Source organism: Macaca nemestrina, chromosome 7 (genome assembly GCF_043159975.1).
Source record: "Macaca nemestrina isolate mMacNem1 chromosome 7, mMacNem.hap1, whole genome shotgun sequence".
Lineage (NCBI taxonomy): Eukaryota > Metazoa > Chordata > Mammalia > Primates > Cercopithecidae > Macaca > Macaca nemestrina.
In genome coordinates, this window is record NC_092131.1 from 157,097,312 (window position 1) to 157,113,491 (window position 16,180).

The 16,180-nt window shown below is 42.7% G+C and overlaps 1 protein-coding gene and 1 non-coding gene across 4 annotated transcripts in view; one reads left to right on the top strand and one right to left on the bottom strand.

Moving 5' to 3' along the window:
- Positions 1-2,070: 2,070 nt before the first annotated feature.
- LOC105493119 (telomere repeat binding bouquet formation protein 2) overlaps positions 2,071-16,180 on the bottom strand; it is a 43,064-nt gene continuing 28,954 nt past the window's right edge. Inside the window, exons 8-10 of one of the 3 annotated variants that reach the window (XR_011606096.1) lie at positions 4,747-4,824; positions 3,115-3,269; positions 2,071-2,157 (exon numbers count right to left, since the gene is read on the bottom strand). The gene's annotated coding sequence lies outside the window, so the exon portion shown is untranslated. Of the gene's footprint in view, positions 2,345-3,114; positions 3,270-4,746; positions 4,825-16,180 lie in introns of all 3 variants that reach the window. The other 2 variants (XR_011606095.1, XR_011606094.1) reach the window with 2 other exon arrangements.
- Positions 3,107-3,272, top strand: LOC112428697 (U1 spliceosomal RNA). Its single transcript, XR_003020752.2, has one exon. It is a non-coding gene; the product is annotated as a U1 spliceosomal RNA (small nuclear RNA).

Consider the following 16,180-nt stretch of genomic DNA (forward strand, 5'->3'; position numbering starts at 1 on the left):
ACATACACACACACACACACACACACACACACAGAGAGAGAGAGAGAGAGAGAGAGGAGACAGAGAGAGAGAGAGAGAGAGAGACCAGAAACTTGACTGGTAAGAAATTCCTACCCTTTTTACCAGCATACCAGATTTCTGTGTCCCCTTTCTCTGAAGCTTCCAGAAAAATGGAGCAGCTTTTGATGACCCTGCTTACTGTGCCACAGCTATGGGGACCAGGCCTTGTTACCAAAGAAAATAATCCATTTCTGTTTTATGGAATCATAGGCAAAAGCTTCTCACGTTTGCAAGATGCTGCCTGACAGGGTGCATGGGGAAATGGATTAATATTTTCCATCCCAGCTGAAGCAAAATACACATAACAAAACAGACACTGTTCACCTCGTTCAGCACCCAATATTGATCTGGCAAGGATCAAACTTTCTCATGGTCCCTATAGTCTTTGATCCACTCCAAGTGGAGAGGGACGTCCTCCAACTGGTAATTAAATAGGTGGTCTCTGGGCAAGATGAAGAGTGGATGGTCGCCCCATGTCAGTCCTGTTGAGCTTTCTTCAGGGCTCACCAGATGTAACCTGACTTACAAAGAGTTCTCTGAGTTAGGCCTGCTGGACTTCCATCAGCAATTCCCTCAGAGATCCCCTCAACATATACAAACACACACACAACAAAGACAAGACAGAAGACATTGAGACACAGATTCCAGACCCAGTCACAAACCAAGAGTATTCCTCCAAACAAGTCCCCTATTCTCCATCCAACTGGACACCCCACCAGTAGACATCTCGTGATGGGGCTAAAGACAGACACCCTATGATGGGGCTACAGACAGACACCCTGCAAGGCAACCAAGAGATAGCAGCACCTCCAGAGAGGTTGACAAATAGGAGAAGGAAGGGGCTGTTGGCAGCACCTAGAATATTCACCAAATCAGACAGCCCATAATGGGGCTACAGCTACAGACACTCCGTGACGAGGCTACAGACAGACACCCAGTGGTGGAGCTGGAGACAGACACCCCACCATGGGAGTCAGGAGTGCTGATTGGTTGGGTCGGAGGTGAAATCATAAGGGGTCAAAGCTGTCTTCTTGGGCTGAGTCAGTACCTGGGGAGGGGCCCCAAAATCAGATGAGCCAGTTTATGCATCTGGGTGGTGCCAGCTGACCTATCAAGTGCAGGGTCTGCAAAATATCTAAAGCACTAACATTTCATTTTACAATAGTGATGTTATCCCCAGGAGCAATTTGGGGAGGGTCGGAATCCTGCAGTCTCCAGTTGCGTGACTCCTAAAGCATAATTTCTACTCTTGTGGCTAATTAATTAATCTTACAAAGGCAGTCTAGTCCCCAGGCAAGAAGGAGGTTTGTTTTGGAGAAGCACTGTTATCTTTGTTTTAAACTATAAATTAAAATCTAAGATCCCCTCGAAGTTAGTTCAGACCATGCCCAGGGATGAACAAGGACAGCTTGGAGGTTAGAAGCAAGATTTTAGGTTAGATCTCTCACTGTCTCAGTTATGATTTTGCAATGGTGATTTCACAGACACACTGCTAATCCTCTTACCTAATCCAGTAGACTTTGCCCCAGTCCTTGAAGTTGTCTCCGCCTGACCTGCCCAACAGATAGGGCACAGCCTGTACTTTCACCAGTAATCACCCCTTCCCCAAATGCACTGGAATCCCACTGATGACAAGGCCTCATTTCTTCATCAGGATGTGGTAAAGTGTTCTATACAGCATAGAAGCCTCCCAAAAATTTGATGATGAAGACAGATCAAGTTCTGGAGCCCCAATAATGACAAAAAGGGAAGTGTGTGTGTGTGTGTGTGTGTGTGTGTTTGCATGCGCGCGCATGCGTGCACGTGTAGGTGCAGGGTGGGAGAGCATTACAAGATGTGCAAGGCAGTGGAATGGATTTTTGCAGGGATTACTTATAGAATCAGTCAGGTCCTTTGCTTTTAGATACTTCCCATAGCTCTTAGCTGTGCATGACTGGTTCCTCCAGGAGCTTCTGCACTTAGCAGCTAAGAAGGTCTTGCTTGGAGAGATGAGGTACTTGCCTTCACTTACCCACTGAATTTAAAATCCAGTTTAACCCTCTTTGCTTTGTGGGGTTTCCTCACTGTCTTCTAAGCATGTCCTTCCAACGGGTGAAGCTGAAGGAGAAGACCCCAGGAATAGCTTAAGAGCTGAGGGCCACTTTAAGTAGACACTTCTTGGACTTTAAATTATGAAAACAGAACCAAAGAAAAGCCACTGGAATAATGACGTAATGGCCACACTGGAGTTGTATTTGTTTTCTCCTGAGCAGTAACACTTTAAAGTTGTCTTGAAGGTTGTTGCCTGGTAGCAGAGATTTGGAGGAGGGGAAGGCAAATTTAGAAATATATTCTATGACTAGGGCTCTTTATAGAGAAGGTAAAAGGATGAATTGATAAGGATTCTGTTTTTTCAGAGCAGAAGAACTTGATAAGGAGTCTTAAGAAACTGACATTTTAGGCCGGGCGCGGTGGCTCAAGCCTGTAATCCCAGCACGTTGGGAGGCCGAGACGGGCGGATCACGAGGTCAGGAGATCGAGACCATCCTGGCTAATATGGTGAAACCCCGTCTCTACTAAAAATACAAAAAAAAACTAGCCGGGCGAGGTGGTGGGCGCCTGTAGTCCCAGCTACTCGGGAGGCTGAGGCAGGAGAATGGCGTAAACCCGGGAGGCGGAGCTTGCAGTGAGCTGAGATCCGGCCACTGCACTCCAGCCTGGGCGACAAAGCGAGACTCTGTCTCAAAAAAAAAAAAAAAAAAAAAAAAAAAAAAAAAAAAACTGACATTTTAAAAACAAAAAAATCAAGTTGTTATTATAGTATTGTGACACTTCTGCATAATTTCCTAACAAAGACCAACATTCATAGTGCTGAGGAACAGACTTTTCCAGGCATTTTACTGAATAAGCTATTAAATGCTGCCTTTGCCTTTGCTGGTGGCCTGCTTGGCACAGCTTCTCTGGGCCTCTGCTTAACTTTCCCAGACAGCACAGCACTTTGAAACACTCTCAACACTGAATACAACTAACAAGTTGTTGATAAATCTCTATGTAAAAACCTATTTGAATTCTTACCTGGCAGGGGAGATGCCATGATCAGGAATGCGGTTTTCCCAGGGCGAGGCTCATCCGTTGCACTCCATAGGTGTGCTTACCCCTGTGATTTCCCCAAATGCGGGAAACTCGACTGCATAATTTGTGATAGTGAGGAAGTGCATTCCTGCTTTCCCCTGGGAAAAAAAGAAAAAGAAAAAAACTTATTTGGAGTTTTAAATATAATTAATTAAAAATTAATCCTGTGGAGTCATATATCTAGGGGAGACTTTAACGCATCACAGTTACTGGGTCTGGATAACTTGCAATAGCCCAGTGTCTGTGACTTATCAGCCTCCCCTTAACTTATCACAGATACTGGGTTATTGCAGGTCTGGATTACATGGTGTACTAACAAGAAAAATCAGTGTGCCATACGTCCTTGGTGTCCCAAAGGTCAGAACAGTTATAAAATCCTGACTATGGCTTTCTCCATTGCTTCATCAGCTGTTCAGTTACTCACCCCTAGCTATTCCCAACAAACGAAAGGAGCAACGAAAAACCAAAAACCGTAAAATTTCTTGAAGAACTTGGAAATAAGGTTGACAATGAAAGTTAAACTAGTAAAATCCACATTCAATAAAAGAGATTAATAGAGGCCACCCTAAGGAACCATTAACATACTTTCCATTAACAAACCTGAAGAAAGCACTAAGAAGAGTTAGGAAAAGAGAGTTAGAGAGCAGGAATTTTAGTCTAGAACTATCCAAGGAGAGAGGCTCTTTGGTAGTGGTGGCAGTGCTGGTGGCACAGGAAGAATGGAAGCAAGGAGACCGGTTGAAGTTTCTGCTATATGCCAGCTGAGAATAGTGATTTGGACTTGGATAAATGGTGGAAGTGAAGGTAGAGTGAAATAGACAGATCCAAGATTTATTTTGGAGGTAGGATCCATGGAACTTGGTAAAGGGTTAGCTTATGGGAGTTGAGGAGAAGATAGCAGAAAGGCTGACTCCCAGATTTTTGGCATGACTAACTGGATGGATGAAGATACTCTCAGCTGAGATTTGTTGAGGAGCACATTTGGGGAAAATATCAAACGTGTAATTTTGGGTAGGCCAAGTTTGAGATGGTGTCTTTGTCTATTTTATGTTGCTGTAAAGGAATATCTGAGGCTGGGTAATTTGTAAAGGAAAGAGGTTTATATGGCTCATGGTTCTGCAGGCTATACAATAAGCATGGTGCCAGCATCTGCTCAGCTTCTGCCGAGGGGCTGCAGGTTGCCTCCACTACTGGCAGAAGGGAAGGGGGAAGGAGAATGAGCATGTGCTGAGATCACGTGGTGAGAGAGGAAGCAAGAGAGAGCAGGGAGGTGCTAGGCTCTTTTTACCAACCAGGTTTCCTGGAAACTAACAACCAGCATAATAGAGTGAGAACTCTGTCCCTTTACCTGCCCCACCAACCCACCCAGGAGGGCATTAATCCATTCATGAGAGGTCACCCTCCCTGATCCAAATATTTCCCATTAGGCCCCACTTCCAACATTGGGATCAAATTCCAACATGAGGCTTGGGGAGACAAACATCCAAACTATAACATTCTGCCCCTTTCCCCCCAAACTCATGTCCTTCTCACATGCAAAATGCATTCTACCCCAATAGTCCCAAAAGCCTTAACTTGTCCCAACATCAGCTTAAAAGTCTGAAGTCCAAAGTCTCATCTGAGACTCAGCGCAAATTCCTTCCAGCTATGAGCCTGTAAAATCAAAAACAAGTTATTTAATTCTCAGATGCAATGGTTGTACAGGCATTAGGTAAACATTTTCATTCCCCAAAGGAGAAATTGGCCAAAGAAAGGTCACAGGCCCATGCAAGTCTGAAACCCAGTAGGGCAGACAGGCAGACATTAAATCTAAAAGCTCCAAAATACACTTTGACTCCATGTCCCGCATTCTGGGCACACTGGTTTGAGGGATGGGCTCCCAGTGCCTCAGACAGCCCTACCCCTATGGCTTTGCTGAGCGCTGCTTACATGGCTGCTCTTATGGGTGGGTTGGAGTGGAGTGCCTGAGGCTTTCACAGACTGAGGTGCATGCTGCTGGTGACTCCATAATGCTAGGGTGGAGGGCAGCAGCCCTGCTTCCTCAGCTACTAGGCACTGCCCAAGTACAGTTTCTCTGCAGTGGCTTGACCCTGTGGCAGGCTTCTGCCTGGGCACTCAGGTTTTCCAATACATCCTCTGAAATCTAGGTGGAGGCTGCCAAGCCTCTACCACTCTTGCATTCTGGGAGCCTGCAGACAACACCATGAGGAAGCTGCCAGAACTTAAGGCTTACACTCTTTGGAGCAGCAGCCTGAGTGGTACCCGGGGCTGTTTGGGCTCAGGCTAGAGCTAGAGCAATTGGGATGCCCCCCATATCCTGTGGTGGCACAGGGCAAAAGCACCCCAGGCCTGTCCCCTGAAACCGTTCTGTCCTCATAGGCCTCTGAGCCTGTGATGGGAGGGATGACCTCAAAGATTTTGGAAATGTCTTTGAGGCCTTTTCCCCGTTGTTCTATTAGCACCTGCTTCCCTTTTATCCATGGCTCTCTCTCTAGCAAGTGGTTGCTCCACATCACCCTCGGATTCCTCACCTGAAAACATTCTTTCCTTCTCTACCACATGACCAAGTTATAAATGTTCCAAATTGTTTTGCTCTGTTTCTCTTTTAATTAGAAATTCCACCTTTAGCTCATTCTTTTTGCTGCTGTATCTGATCATAAGCTGTTAAAAGTAGGCATGCCGCTAATTGAATGCGTTGCTGTTTAGAAATTTCTTCCACCAGATACCCTAGGTCATCACTCTGACATTTGGCCTTCCACAAAGCCCTAGGCCATGAACACAATGCAGCTAAGTTCTTTGCTAAGGCATAATATGGGTGACATTTGCTCCAGTTCCCAATAAGTTCTTCATTTCCATCTGAGACTTTGTCAGCATGACCTTCACTGTCTATATGTCTATAAACATTTTGGTCACAACCATTTAACCAATATGTAAGAAGTTCCTAACTTTTCCTAGTCTTTTTGTCTTCTTCTGAGCCCTCCAAACTCTTCCAACCTCTGCCCATTAACTAGTCCAAAGCCATTTCCACATTTTCAAGTGTCTTTATAGCAACACCCTACTCCTCAGTATTAATTTTCTGTCTTCGTCTATTTTGTGTTGCTATAAAGGAATACCTGAGGCTGAGTAATTTGTAAAGAAGAGGTTTATGTGGCTCACAGTTCTGCAGGCTGTATGATAAGCATGGCATCAGCATCTGCTTCTGGTGAGGGCTTCAGGCTGCTTCCACTCATGGTGAAGGTAAAGAGGAGCCAAGGTGTGCAGAGAGCACATGGCGAGAAAGGAAGCAAGAGAGAGTAGGGGGGTGCCAGGCTCTTTTTAACAAACAGCTTTGGTGGGAACTAACAGAGCAACGATTCACTCGCTCACTCTCACTTCCCCAACCCCAGAGGGATGACATTAATCTATTTATCTGTTGTCCACGCCCATGGCCCAAACACCTCCCATTAGGCAGTACCTTCAACTTTGGGATCAAATTTCAACACGAGCTGTTGAGGGACAAACGTCTAAACTATAGCAGATGCCTATAGCAGACATCCAGGTAAAGTGACCAAGCAATATAGGGCACATGCTATATAGCAGACTGGGAAAGTCTAGACTTGAAGGTCTAGATAAAATTTGGAAGTCATTGGTATATAGACTTCATTGAAAGCAGTAAGTGAGAACAAGATAATTGAGGGACTGAACATACAATTTAAAAAAGGACATAGCTCAGGTCCAAGCTCTGAGCATCCAACATCAAGGAACTAGGAAAAGTGAAGAGGAACCAGCAAAGGATCCTGAGAGAAAGTGAAGGCACAAAAAGCAGTGTTTTAAGAAAAAAGTGTTGGCCGGGCGCGGTGGCTCACGCCTGTAATCCCAGCACTTTGGGAGGCCGAGACGGGCGGATCACGAGGTCAGGAGATCGAGACCATCCTGGCTAGCACGGTGAAACCCCATCTCTACTAAAAAATACAAAAAACTAGCAGGGCGAGGTGGCGGGCGCCTGTAGTCCCAGCTACTCGGGAGGCTGAGGCAGGAGAATGGCATAAACCTGGGAGGCGGAGCTTGCAGTGAGCTGAGATCCGGCCACTGCACTCCAGCCTGGGCGACAGAGCGAGACTCCGTCTCAAAAAAAAAAAAAAAAAAAAAAAAAAGTGGCCAGGCGCGGTGGCTCAAGCCTGTAATCCCAGCACTTTGGGAGGCCGAGACGGGCGGATCATGAGGTCAGGAGATGGAGACCATCCTGGCTAACACGGTGAAACCCCGTCTCTACTAAAAAAAAATACAAAAAACTAGCCAGGTGAGGTGGCGGGTGCCTGTACAGTCCCGGCTACTCGGGAGGCTGAGGCAGGAGAATGGCGTGAACCCGGGAGGCGGAGCTTGCAGTCAGCTGAGATCCGGCCACTGCACTCCAGCCTGGGCAACACAGCCAGACTCCATCTCAAAAAAACAAAAAAAGAAAAAAGTGGTCAAGTGTTTAATACTGGTAAGAATTCAAGATGGAAACCAAATAATATCTAGTGGGTTCAGCAACAAGGAGGTAATTGGTAATCATGCAGAAGGAGTTATGGTGGAAAGATGGGAGTGGGAGCCATATTGGGATGGAATCATTCATCCAGTTATTCAGCAACTATGTAATAAGTGTCTATGACATGCTGGTACAAGGTGCTGGGGATACAATGAATAAGACAGACACAGTCCCCACTTAGGGGAGGAGAAGCCATTAAGCAGATAATCGTAGAAGTATGACTCAAACACAATTATGGTAAGGGCTATGAAGGAAAAGAAAAGAAAACCATGAAAGTGTGTAGCAAAGGAATCTAGTCTAACTTGAAAGCAAGGGAAGTTTGCCCTGCGGGAGTGATAGCTAAAGCTGTACTTGAGAGATTTGAGTTGTGACAGCAGTGAGGCTAGGGAGGCAGATTGTATGTTCCAGGTGGGAGGAACTACAAATGTGGAGTCCAAGAGGGAGAGACCATCATGAAAAATCAGCAGTGTGGCAGAATCCCAGTGAACAAGGGGAGAGTGGCACAAAACAACAAAAACAACAACGGCAACTAGAGCCTGGCAAGTGACCCAACCCAGGGGTTCACATAGATCCTCCAGTGTTTTACATTGTAGGAAATGCCAGGGTGCAAGAAGAAAGGTAGTGAGGAGGCCTATGGCTGAAGACCTTAAGGCAAAAGCTGGAAAAGTATACTTCTGTAAGGTGAGGAGTTCACTCTGAGGTACAAAGTCTATTTTTTTCTCAAGCAAAAAATGATCGAATAGCACTGACTTTTATTCATTCATGTTAAGTCACCTGAAATGATACCTGTTGCATTTAAATGCTCATTAATAATGTAAAAGACTTAACAAATCCATTTCAATGGATATTCAATATTCCACTTAGATAAGTCACACAGCCTCATGACAACTCATATAATGTATATAAACAGAGATAAACACCCCCTCCCCCTCAGTTGATTTATTCAGCATGTTAGAGCAGTGAAGAATGGTTTTAGTTTTATAACCAAGTTAGAGAGAAGACACTGGCCACATAATACACATGCTCCATTTTTAAAACAACGGTTCTCTTGAAACCTTACAGTTTCTAAAAGCAGTTATTGTCCAAAGCTGGGAGAACTTAAGTCTTCTCAAATGAGCATGTGAATGAATGGAGGGAGGTAAACAAAAAATAAAATTTTAAAAGATGAGGTCTGATATGGGAGTAGCTGGATAAGAAACTAAAAAAGGGGCCGGGCGTGGTGGCTCACACTTATAATCCCAGCACTTTGGGAGGCCAAGGCAGGCAGATCACTTGAGCTCAGGAGTTCGAGACCAGCCTGGGTAACATGGTGAAACCCTGTCTCTACAAAAAATAAAAATAAAAAATAAATACAAAAACACAAAAATTAGTCAGATGTGGTGGCACACGCCTGCAATCCCGGCTACTTGGGTGGCTGAGGCAGGAGAATCGCTTGAACCCGGGAGGCAGAGGCAGAGGCAGAGGCTGCAGTGAGTGGAGAGAGAGAGAGAGAGAGGAAGGGAGGAAGGTAAAAAGGAATAGTAATTTAAAGTTTGTTTTAGCTATAATGCAGGTTATTCTGACTTCAAGGTAGCATCACATGGCATACTTCTGAGTCAATTCTCAAGATATTCTGTTGTGTTTATCTCTGTCTGTTTACATAAAAAGGCACGGTGAGACATTTCCAATCATGGCAGGATCTCCAGAAATATTGTTGCCATGAGCCTTCCTTGAAGAAACTACTAGAAGATGAACTTAAACCAACCAAGAAATAAATGGGAAAACTATGGCAAAAAGAGAGGTCATCAAGAGCAGGATAGGGAGAATATGAGAAAATATTCTAATTTCATTATTTATTCATATTAGGGGATTGATAGATAATGCCTAAAAGAGGAAGATTAAGTATATAAATTATAAAGACAACCACTAAAATAAAAATATAACCTTTCCAGATTTTCAGAAAAAATAAAACCAAATACGTACCACAACATCAGAGTTTTTAAAGAATCTATGAAATAATAGAAGGCATCATATAAAGTTATATATATTATATTGATAATAACAAGTATGTCAATTTGATAAATATAAATGTGCTAAACTAATGTATTAAAATAAGAGAAGGTTCAGCGAGGCGTGGTGACCCACACCTGTAATCCTAGCACTTTGGGAGGCTTAGGCAGGAGGATCGTTTGGGCCCAGGAGTTCATAACGAGCCTGGGCAACATAGTGAGACCTCATCTCTATTTTTTATTTAAAAAATAATAAAACTGAAAATAAAATAAAATAAATTTGGATTAAATCATAAGGCAAAATTCTACTCTATGCTGTACACAAGGGATCCAAAACAAAATAAATCAGAAATCTTTACAAATGTAAATTAGAAGAAAGCAATGGTTATAATTTTGTTTTGTTTTCTCTTTCTTCTTTTTTATTTTCTATTACACTTTAAATTCTAGGATACATGTGCACAATGCTCAGGTTTGTTACACAGGTATATATGTGCCATGTTGGTTTGCTGCACACATCAACTTGTCATTTACATTAGGTATTTCTCCTAATGCTATCCCTCCCCCAGCCTCCCACCCGCTGACAGGCCCAGGTGTGTTATGTTCCCTGCCCTGTGTCCATGTGTTCTCATTGTTCAACTTCCACCTGTGAGTGAGAACATGAGGTGTTTGGTTTTCTGTCCTTGTGACAGTTTGCTGAGAATGATGGTTTCTAGCTTCATCCCTGTCCTTCCAAAGGACATGAACTCATCCTTTTTTATGGTTGCATAGTATTCCATGGAATCGCCACACTGTCTTCCACAATGGTTGAACTAATTTACACTCCCACCAACAGTGTAAAAGCATTCCTATTTCTCCACATCCTCTCCAGCATCTGTTGTTTCCTGACTTTTTAATGATTGCCATTCTAACTGGTGTGAGATGATATCTCATTGTGGTTTTGATTTGCATTCCTCTGATGACCAGTGATGATGAGCATTTTTTCATGTGTTTGTTGGCTGCATAAATGTCTTCTTTTGAGAAGTGTCTGTTCATATCTTTGCCCACTTTTTGATGGGGTTGTTTTTTCTTCTTCTTTTTTTTTTTTTTGTACATTTCTTTAAGTTCTCTGTAGATTCTGGATATTAGCACTTTGTCAGTTGGGTAGATTGCAAAATTTTTCTCCCATTCTGTAGGTTGCCTGTTCACTCTGATGACAGTTTCTTTTGCTGTGCAGAAGCTCTTTAGTTTAATTAGACCTCATTTGTCTATTTTGGCTTTTGTTGCCATTGCTTTTGGTGTTTTAGTCATAAAGTCCTTGCCCATGTCTATGTCCTGAATGGTATTGGTATTGCCTAGGTTTTCTTCTAGAGTTTTTATGGTTTTAGGTCTTATATTTAAGTATTTAATCCACTTTGAGTTAATTTTTGTATGTGGTATATGGAAAGGATCCAGATCACTTGAGGTCAGGAGTTTGAGACCAGCCTGACCAACATGGCAAAACACCACCTCTACTAAAAATACAAAATTAAAACAAAAAATAAAAATAAATTAAATAAATACAAATACAATACAAAAATTAGTTGGGCATGGTGGTAGGCGCCTGTAATCCCAGCTGCTCAAGAGGCGGAGGCACGAGAATCACCTGAACCCGAGAGGCACAAGGTTGCAGTGAGCAGAGATGATGCCACTGCACTCCAGCCTGGGTGACAGAGTGAGATGCTGTCTCAAAAAATAAAAATAAAAATGATTCTATTTTTGTGCTAAGTCTTCACAATCCAGGGTGTGTTTCACACTTAATACATCTCAGTTCACACTGGCCACATTTCAAGTGCCCGCTAGCTATATCTTGTGATATTAGACAGCACAGGTCTACAGCAACTTGACTTGCCTGCTCCTACCCACTCTACCTCGCACTCTCATCAAATGCAGAGACGGTGCCAGGGATTTGATGAGAGGTGGGCCAGAAAAGCTCAGGGGGACTTTTAAAAGTTTTTTTTATCTTTAATAAGGCAATAAAATATGTTGCCCAGGTTGGCCTCAAGCAATCCTCCTGCCTGGGCCACCCAAAGTGCTGGGAACCTGTAAAGGTGTGAGCCACCATGCCCGGCCACTTTTCTTTTCTTTCTTTTCTTTCTTTCTTTTTTTTTTTTTTTTAACAAATCATTGTTGTATATATTTATGGGGTACAATGTGATGTTTTGATATATGTATCCAACGTGGCATGATTAAATCAAGCTGATTAACCTATCCATCACTTCACTTACCTATTGTTTTTATAGTGAGACATTTGAAGTTTACTCTTAGCTATTTTGAAATATATAATATATTACCATTGACTATAGTCACCCTCCCGTGCAATGGATCTCAAAACCCATTCCTCCTGTCTATCTGAAATTTTGTACCCTTTAATCAACAATTCCCCATTCTCTCCCTCCCCATCTTCCCCTAAGCCTCTGTTAACCATTGTTCTACTTTCTACTTCCATGAGTTCAACTTTATTAGATTCCACATTTAAGTGAGATCATGTGGTATTTATGTTTCTGTGCCTGGCTTATTTGACTTAGCATAAAGACCTCCAGATTCATCCATGTTGTTGCTGGAAATGTCAGGATTTCACCCTTTCGGGGACCTTGTTATTGTCATCATGGTGATGCTATGAGTCCACCAGAACAAAACATGGTTCTTCTGAACCATCTTGATTTTTTCCAATGTCCCTCTTTTCTGCCCTGCAGAAACCAAGGACTAGCACTCTCAGAGAATTTGACCTGCATGTTATTCTAGCACCAATTTCACTTTGCCTTACAGTCAGTTGTTTATATTTCCAAGTCTCCAACCAGATTATAAACGCCTTAATGGAAGGGTCCCACTCCCTGTTATCTCACTTTACAGGAAAAGAAAAAAAAAGCTGTGAGTTTAGCACTCAGTCATCAACAAATGTCTGTTGAATGAATGCATAAATGAATGAGACAACCCTAACGGGGTTGATGAATGTGTGTTATGGAAGCCTTGGTTTTATCTGGCACCTCCAGGTCCATACAACCTGCTTCCTAACAAGCAGTGAAACCCATCAGGACACTGGTGGGTCCCAGTCTGAAACTAAAGGAAATACTTTCCTTTATCTTCTGGATTCTTACACGTATGAATTCAATTCATCAAATAGTTCCTGAGTAACTCCCATATTCCAGGCACTGTGCTGGTGCTGTGGGAGCTGCAAAGATTAGTAAGAAATAATCCTTGCCTTCAAGTACCCAACAATGTAGTGAGGGCCTTTGGCAGGTATACACAAATAATTTTAATTTGAGGTTGAGTAACCTAAGTGCTCTACGTGGAATAGAGTCCTGTGGGGAGAGGGGGCAAGAAGAGGGGGTTGCCAAAGAAGTTTCATTCAGAGATATCCTTTGAGATGATGTCCGAAAGAAGGACAGGATTTGAACAGGTGGGAATGGAGAGAGGGAAAGAAACAGGTTTTTAAAATCTGACAGAAGGGGTGGGTGTGGTGGCTTGTGCCTGTAATCCCAGCACTTTGGGCGGCCGAGGTGAGCATGAGGTCAAGCGACTGAGACCATCCTGGCCAACATGGTGAAATCCCGCCTCTACTAAAAATATAAAAATTATCCGGGCATGGTGGCGCATGCCTGTAGTCCCAGCTACTCAGGAGGCTGAGGCAGGATAATCGCTTGAATCCCAGGAGTTGGAGGTTGCAGTGAGCCGAGATTGCGCCACTGCACTCCAGACTGGCGACAGAGCAAGAATCCGTCTCAAAAAAAAAATCTGGCAAATGAGGAAGAAACACAATACAGAGTAGGTATGGTGAGGAGCCTAACTAGGACAAGGAAATGAACCCGATTTTAAAGATAAGAGCAACATGAAATACATCACAACACTGTAACAAGGAAACGAACATCATTAAGCGGGGTGAGGGCCCCACGGTTGGCAGGCACCCTCATTTAAGTCAGCAACACCATGAAGAAAAGCTCTTGAGATTGGGAATTCCAGGAAGAGATGAGATCTGTGTCACACCTTCATCTGTGTCACACCTTCATCTGTGTCACACCCTCATGGTTGCAGAGGCAAGGAATGGAGGAATGAAGGGCTCTCTGATCAAGAAAGAGGGAATCTTCTAAAGATTGTGACACAAACAGATTGAGCAAAGCCCCCAAGTGACAAAGAAAGGATGAGAAGAGATCAGATACGCTGGAAATAACTTTATGTAACACAGAAGACAAGGGGAATATTCTGGCTAGTGAGTACTACATGCTCTGGAGATCAGGGGAACTATACAAACAGGAAATCAAATAGCAGGCTGGGAAATCACCCCAGAGGAGGAGATGCAAGAAGAATGGAGACAGTGATAGTGAGGACTGGAGTGTAAACTCTAAGTGACAGCCTTTTCCAAGCCACTAAGGTGGGGATCCAAGGCTTGGAGTAGGGTGGTTCTGTACATATCACAGAAATTGCGCCCACAACAGCAGGAAAAAATTCCAAGACTGATATTGAAGCAGGTGTGCAAAACAAAAGCAGAGACAATCTGATTTAAGGAAAAGATTGATTTACTTTCAATTTTATTTTTAAATTTCAGATCCACCTAATGCCCTGAGCAGTTTTACTTCAGAACAAAGAGCAGGCCCCTTTACCTTTCAGAGCATGCACATGAGACAGCCTGAAGGACATACACATTCTGCACTCAGTGATATACACCATAGCTGTAAAGGAAACTAAAAAAGGCAAGCATGCATTGATCATGTGGCAAACGCTAGGCCCTGTGCACTGCACTTTTACAGGCATTTTCTCATTTAATCCTTCAATATTACTATGGCATTATGTTACTATCTTCATTTCTCAGATGCAGAAACAGAAACATAGCTCACTAAGATGACAAAAACTAGTAATTAGTGGGGATGTAGGAAGATTTTAATATTATATAATCGTGATTTTTCAGTTATAGGACTGTTCAGATTTCCTCTTTTTTTGTGGCAGTTTTAGTAAGATATATTTCCTAGAAATTTAAATAGCTCATGTAAATGTTCAAATTTATTGGCACTAATTTGGTCATAATTTCCTCTAATTTCTTAAATGTCTCTAGAATCTGAGATGTATTCCTCTTTTCATTTTTGATATTATCTGTGGCTTCTTTCTTTTTCTTGGCCAGTCCTGTCAGAAATTTATAAATTTATTTTAGTCTTCAAAATTCAACTTCTTGATTTGTTGATCATTTCTATTGTAAGTTTGTTTCCTATTTTATTAATTTCTCCTTCTCTACTATAATTCCATATTATTTCCTTCCTTCTATTTTCTTTGGGGTTTTTTGGTGAATTTTAAAAAATTTCTTTCTTTCTTTTTTTTTTTTCTTCAGATGATCTCGCTTTGTTGCCCAGGCTGGAGTACAGTGGCACAAACATGGCTGCCTGCAGCCTCAACATCCCAGCTCAAAGCAATCCTCCCACTTCAACTTCCTGGGTAGCTGGGACTACAGGTGCACGCCACCACGCATAACTACTTTAAAAAAAATTTTCTAGAAATAGGGGTCTCCCTATGTTGCCCATGCCTGTCTCGAACTCCTGGGCTCAAGCAATACTCCCGCCTCGGCTTCCCAAAATGCCAAAACCACTACTTCCAGCCCCTATTTTCCATTCTTTTACTTTCAACATTTTAACATCCTTAAATTTTAAATGTCTTTTATAAACAGCATATAATTATTTTAAAATCCTAGCTGCCAATTGTGGTGTTTTAATAGAAGCATTTAGTCCACTTACCTTTAAGATAATTATGGATATACTAGGGTAAATAATAAACATTTCTACCATATATCTCCCCTAAAGAGAGAAAAAACTTTCCTTGGGAGGAGATGAGGGATATTATATTGATGCCATCTACTGAAAAAACTAAAAAACCACTCCCAAGTAACGTTTCCATTAAGCAAACTTTAAAAAAGCTTTTGTTCAAGGTTTCAAGTATGTTATTGTATTGGATCTGCCTTCAGCTATTCATAGATTTCTATCTTTTCCAACCTGTTAGGGTAAAAATGCAGCTGTCATGAACTCTTTGTGTCTTAGGAGGTAAAAAGCTCCCTAATTCTATCTAGTTTCTCCACACTCAATAGCCCCAAGATGAGTGGTTTTTTTTTTTTCTTTTCAGACAGAGTCTTGCTCTCTCTCCCAGGCTGGAGTGCACGATCTTGGCTCACTGCAACCTCTGCCTCCTGGGTTCAAGTGATTCTCCTGCCTCAGCCTCCCGAATAGCTGGGACTACAGGCATGTGCCACCATGCCTGGCTAATTTTTGTATTTTTTGCAGAGACAGGGTTTCACCATGTTGGCCAGGCTGCCCTCAAACTGCTGACCTCAAGTAATCCACCCACCTTGGCCTCCCAAAGTGCTAGGATTACAGTTGTAAGCCACTGTGTCCAGCTTTGAGTGTTTTATTGAATTTATTTTTTAAAGTAAAGACTGGGTTCTTGCTATATTGCCTAGGCTGATCTTGAATTCCTAGCCTCCAGAGATCCTCCTGCCTTGGCCTCTAAAGTGCTGAGACCACCA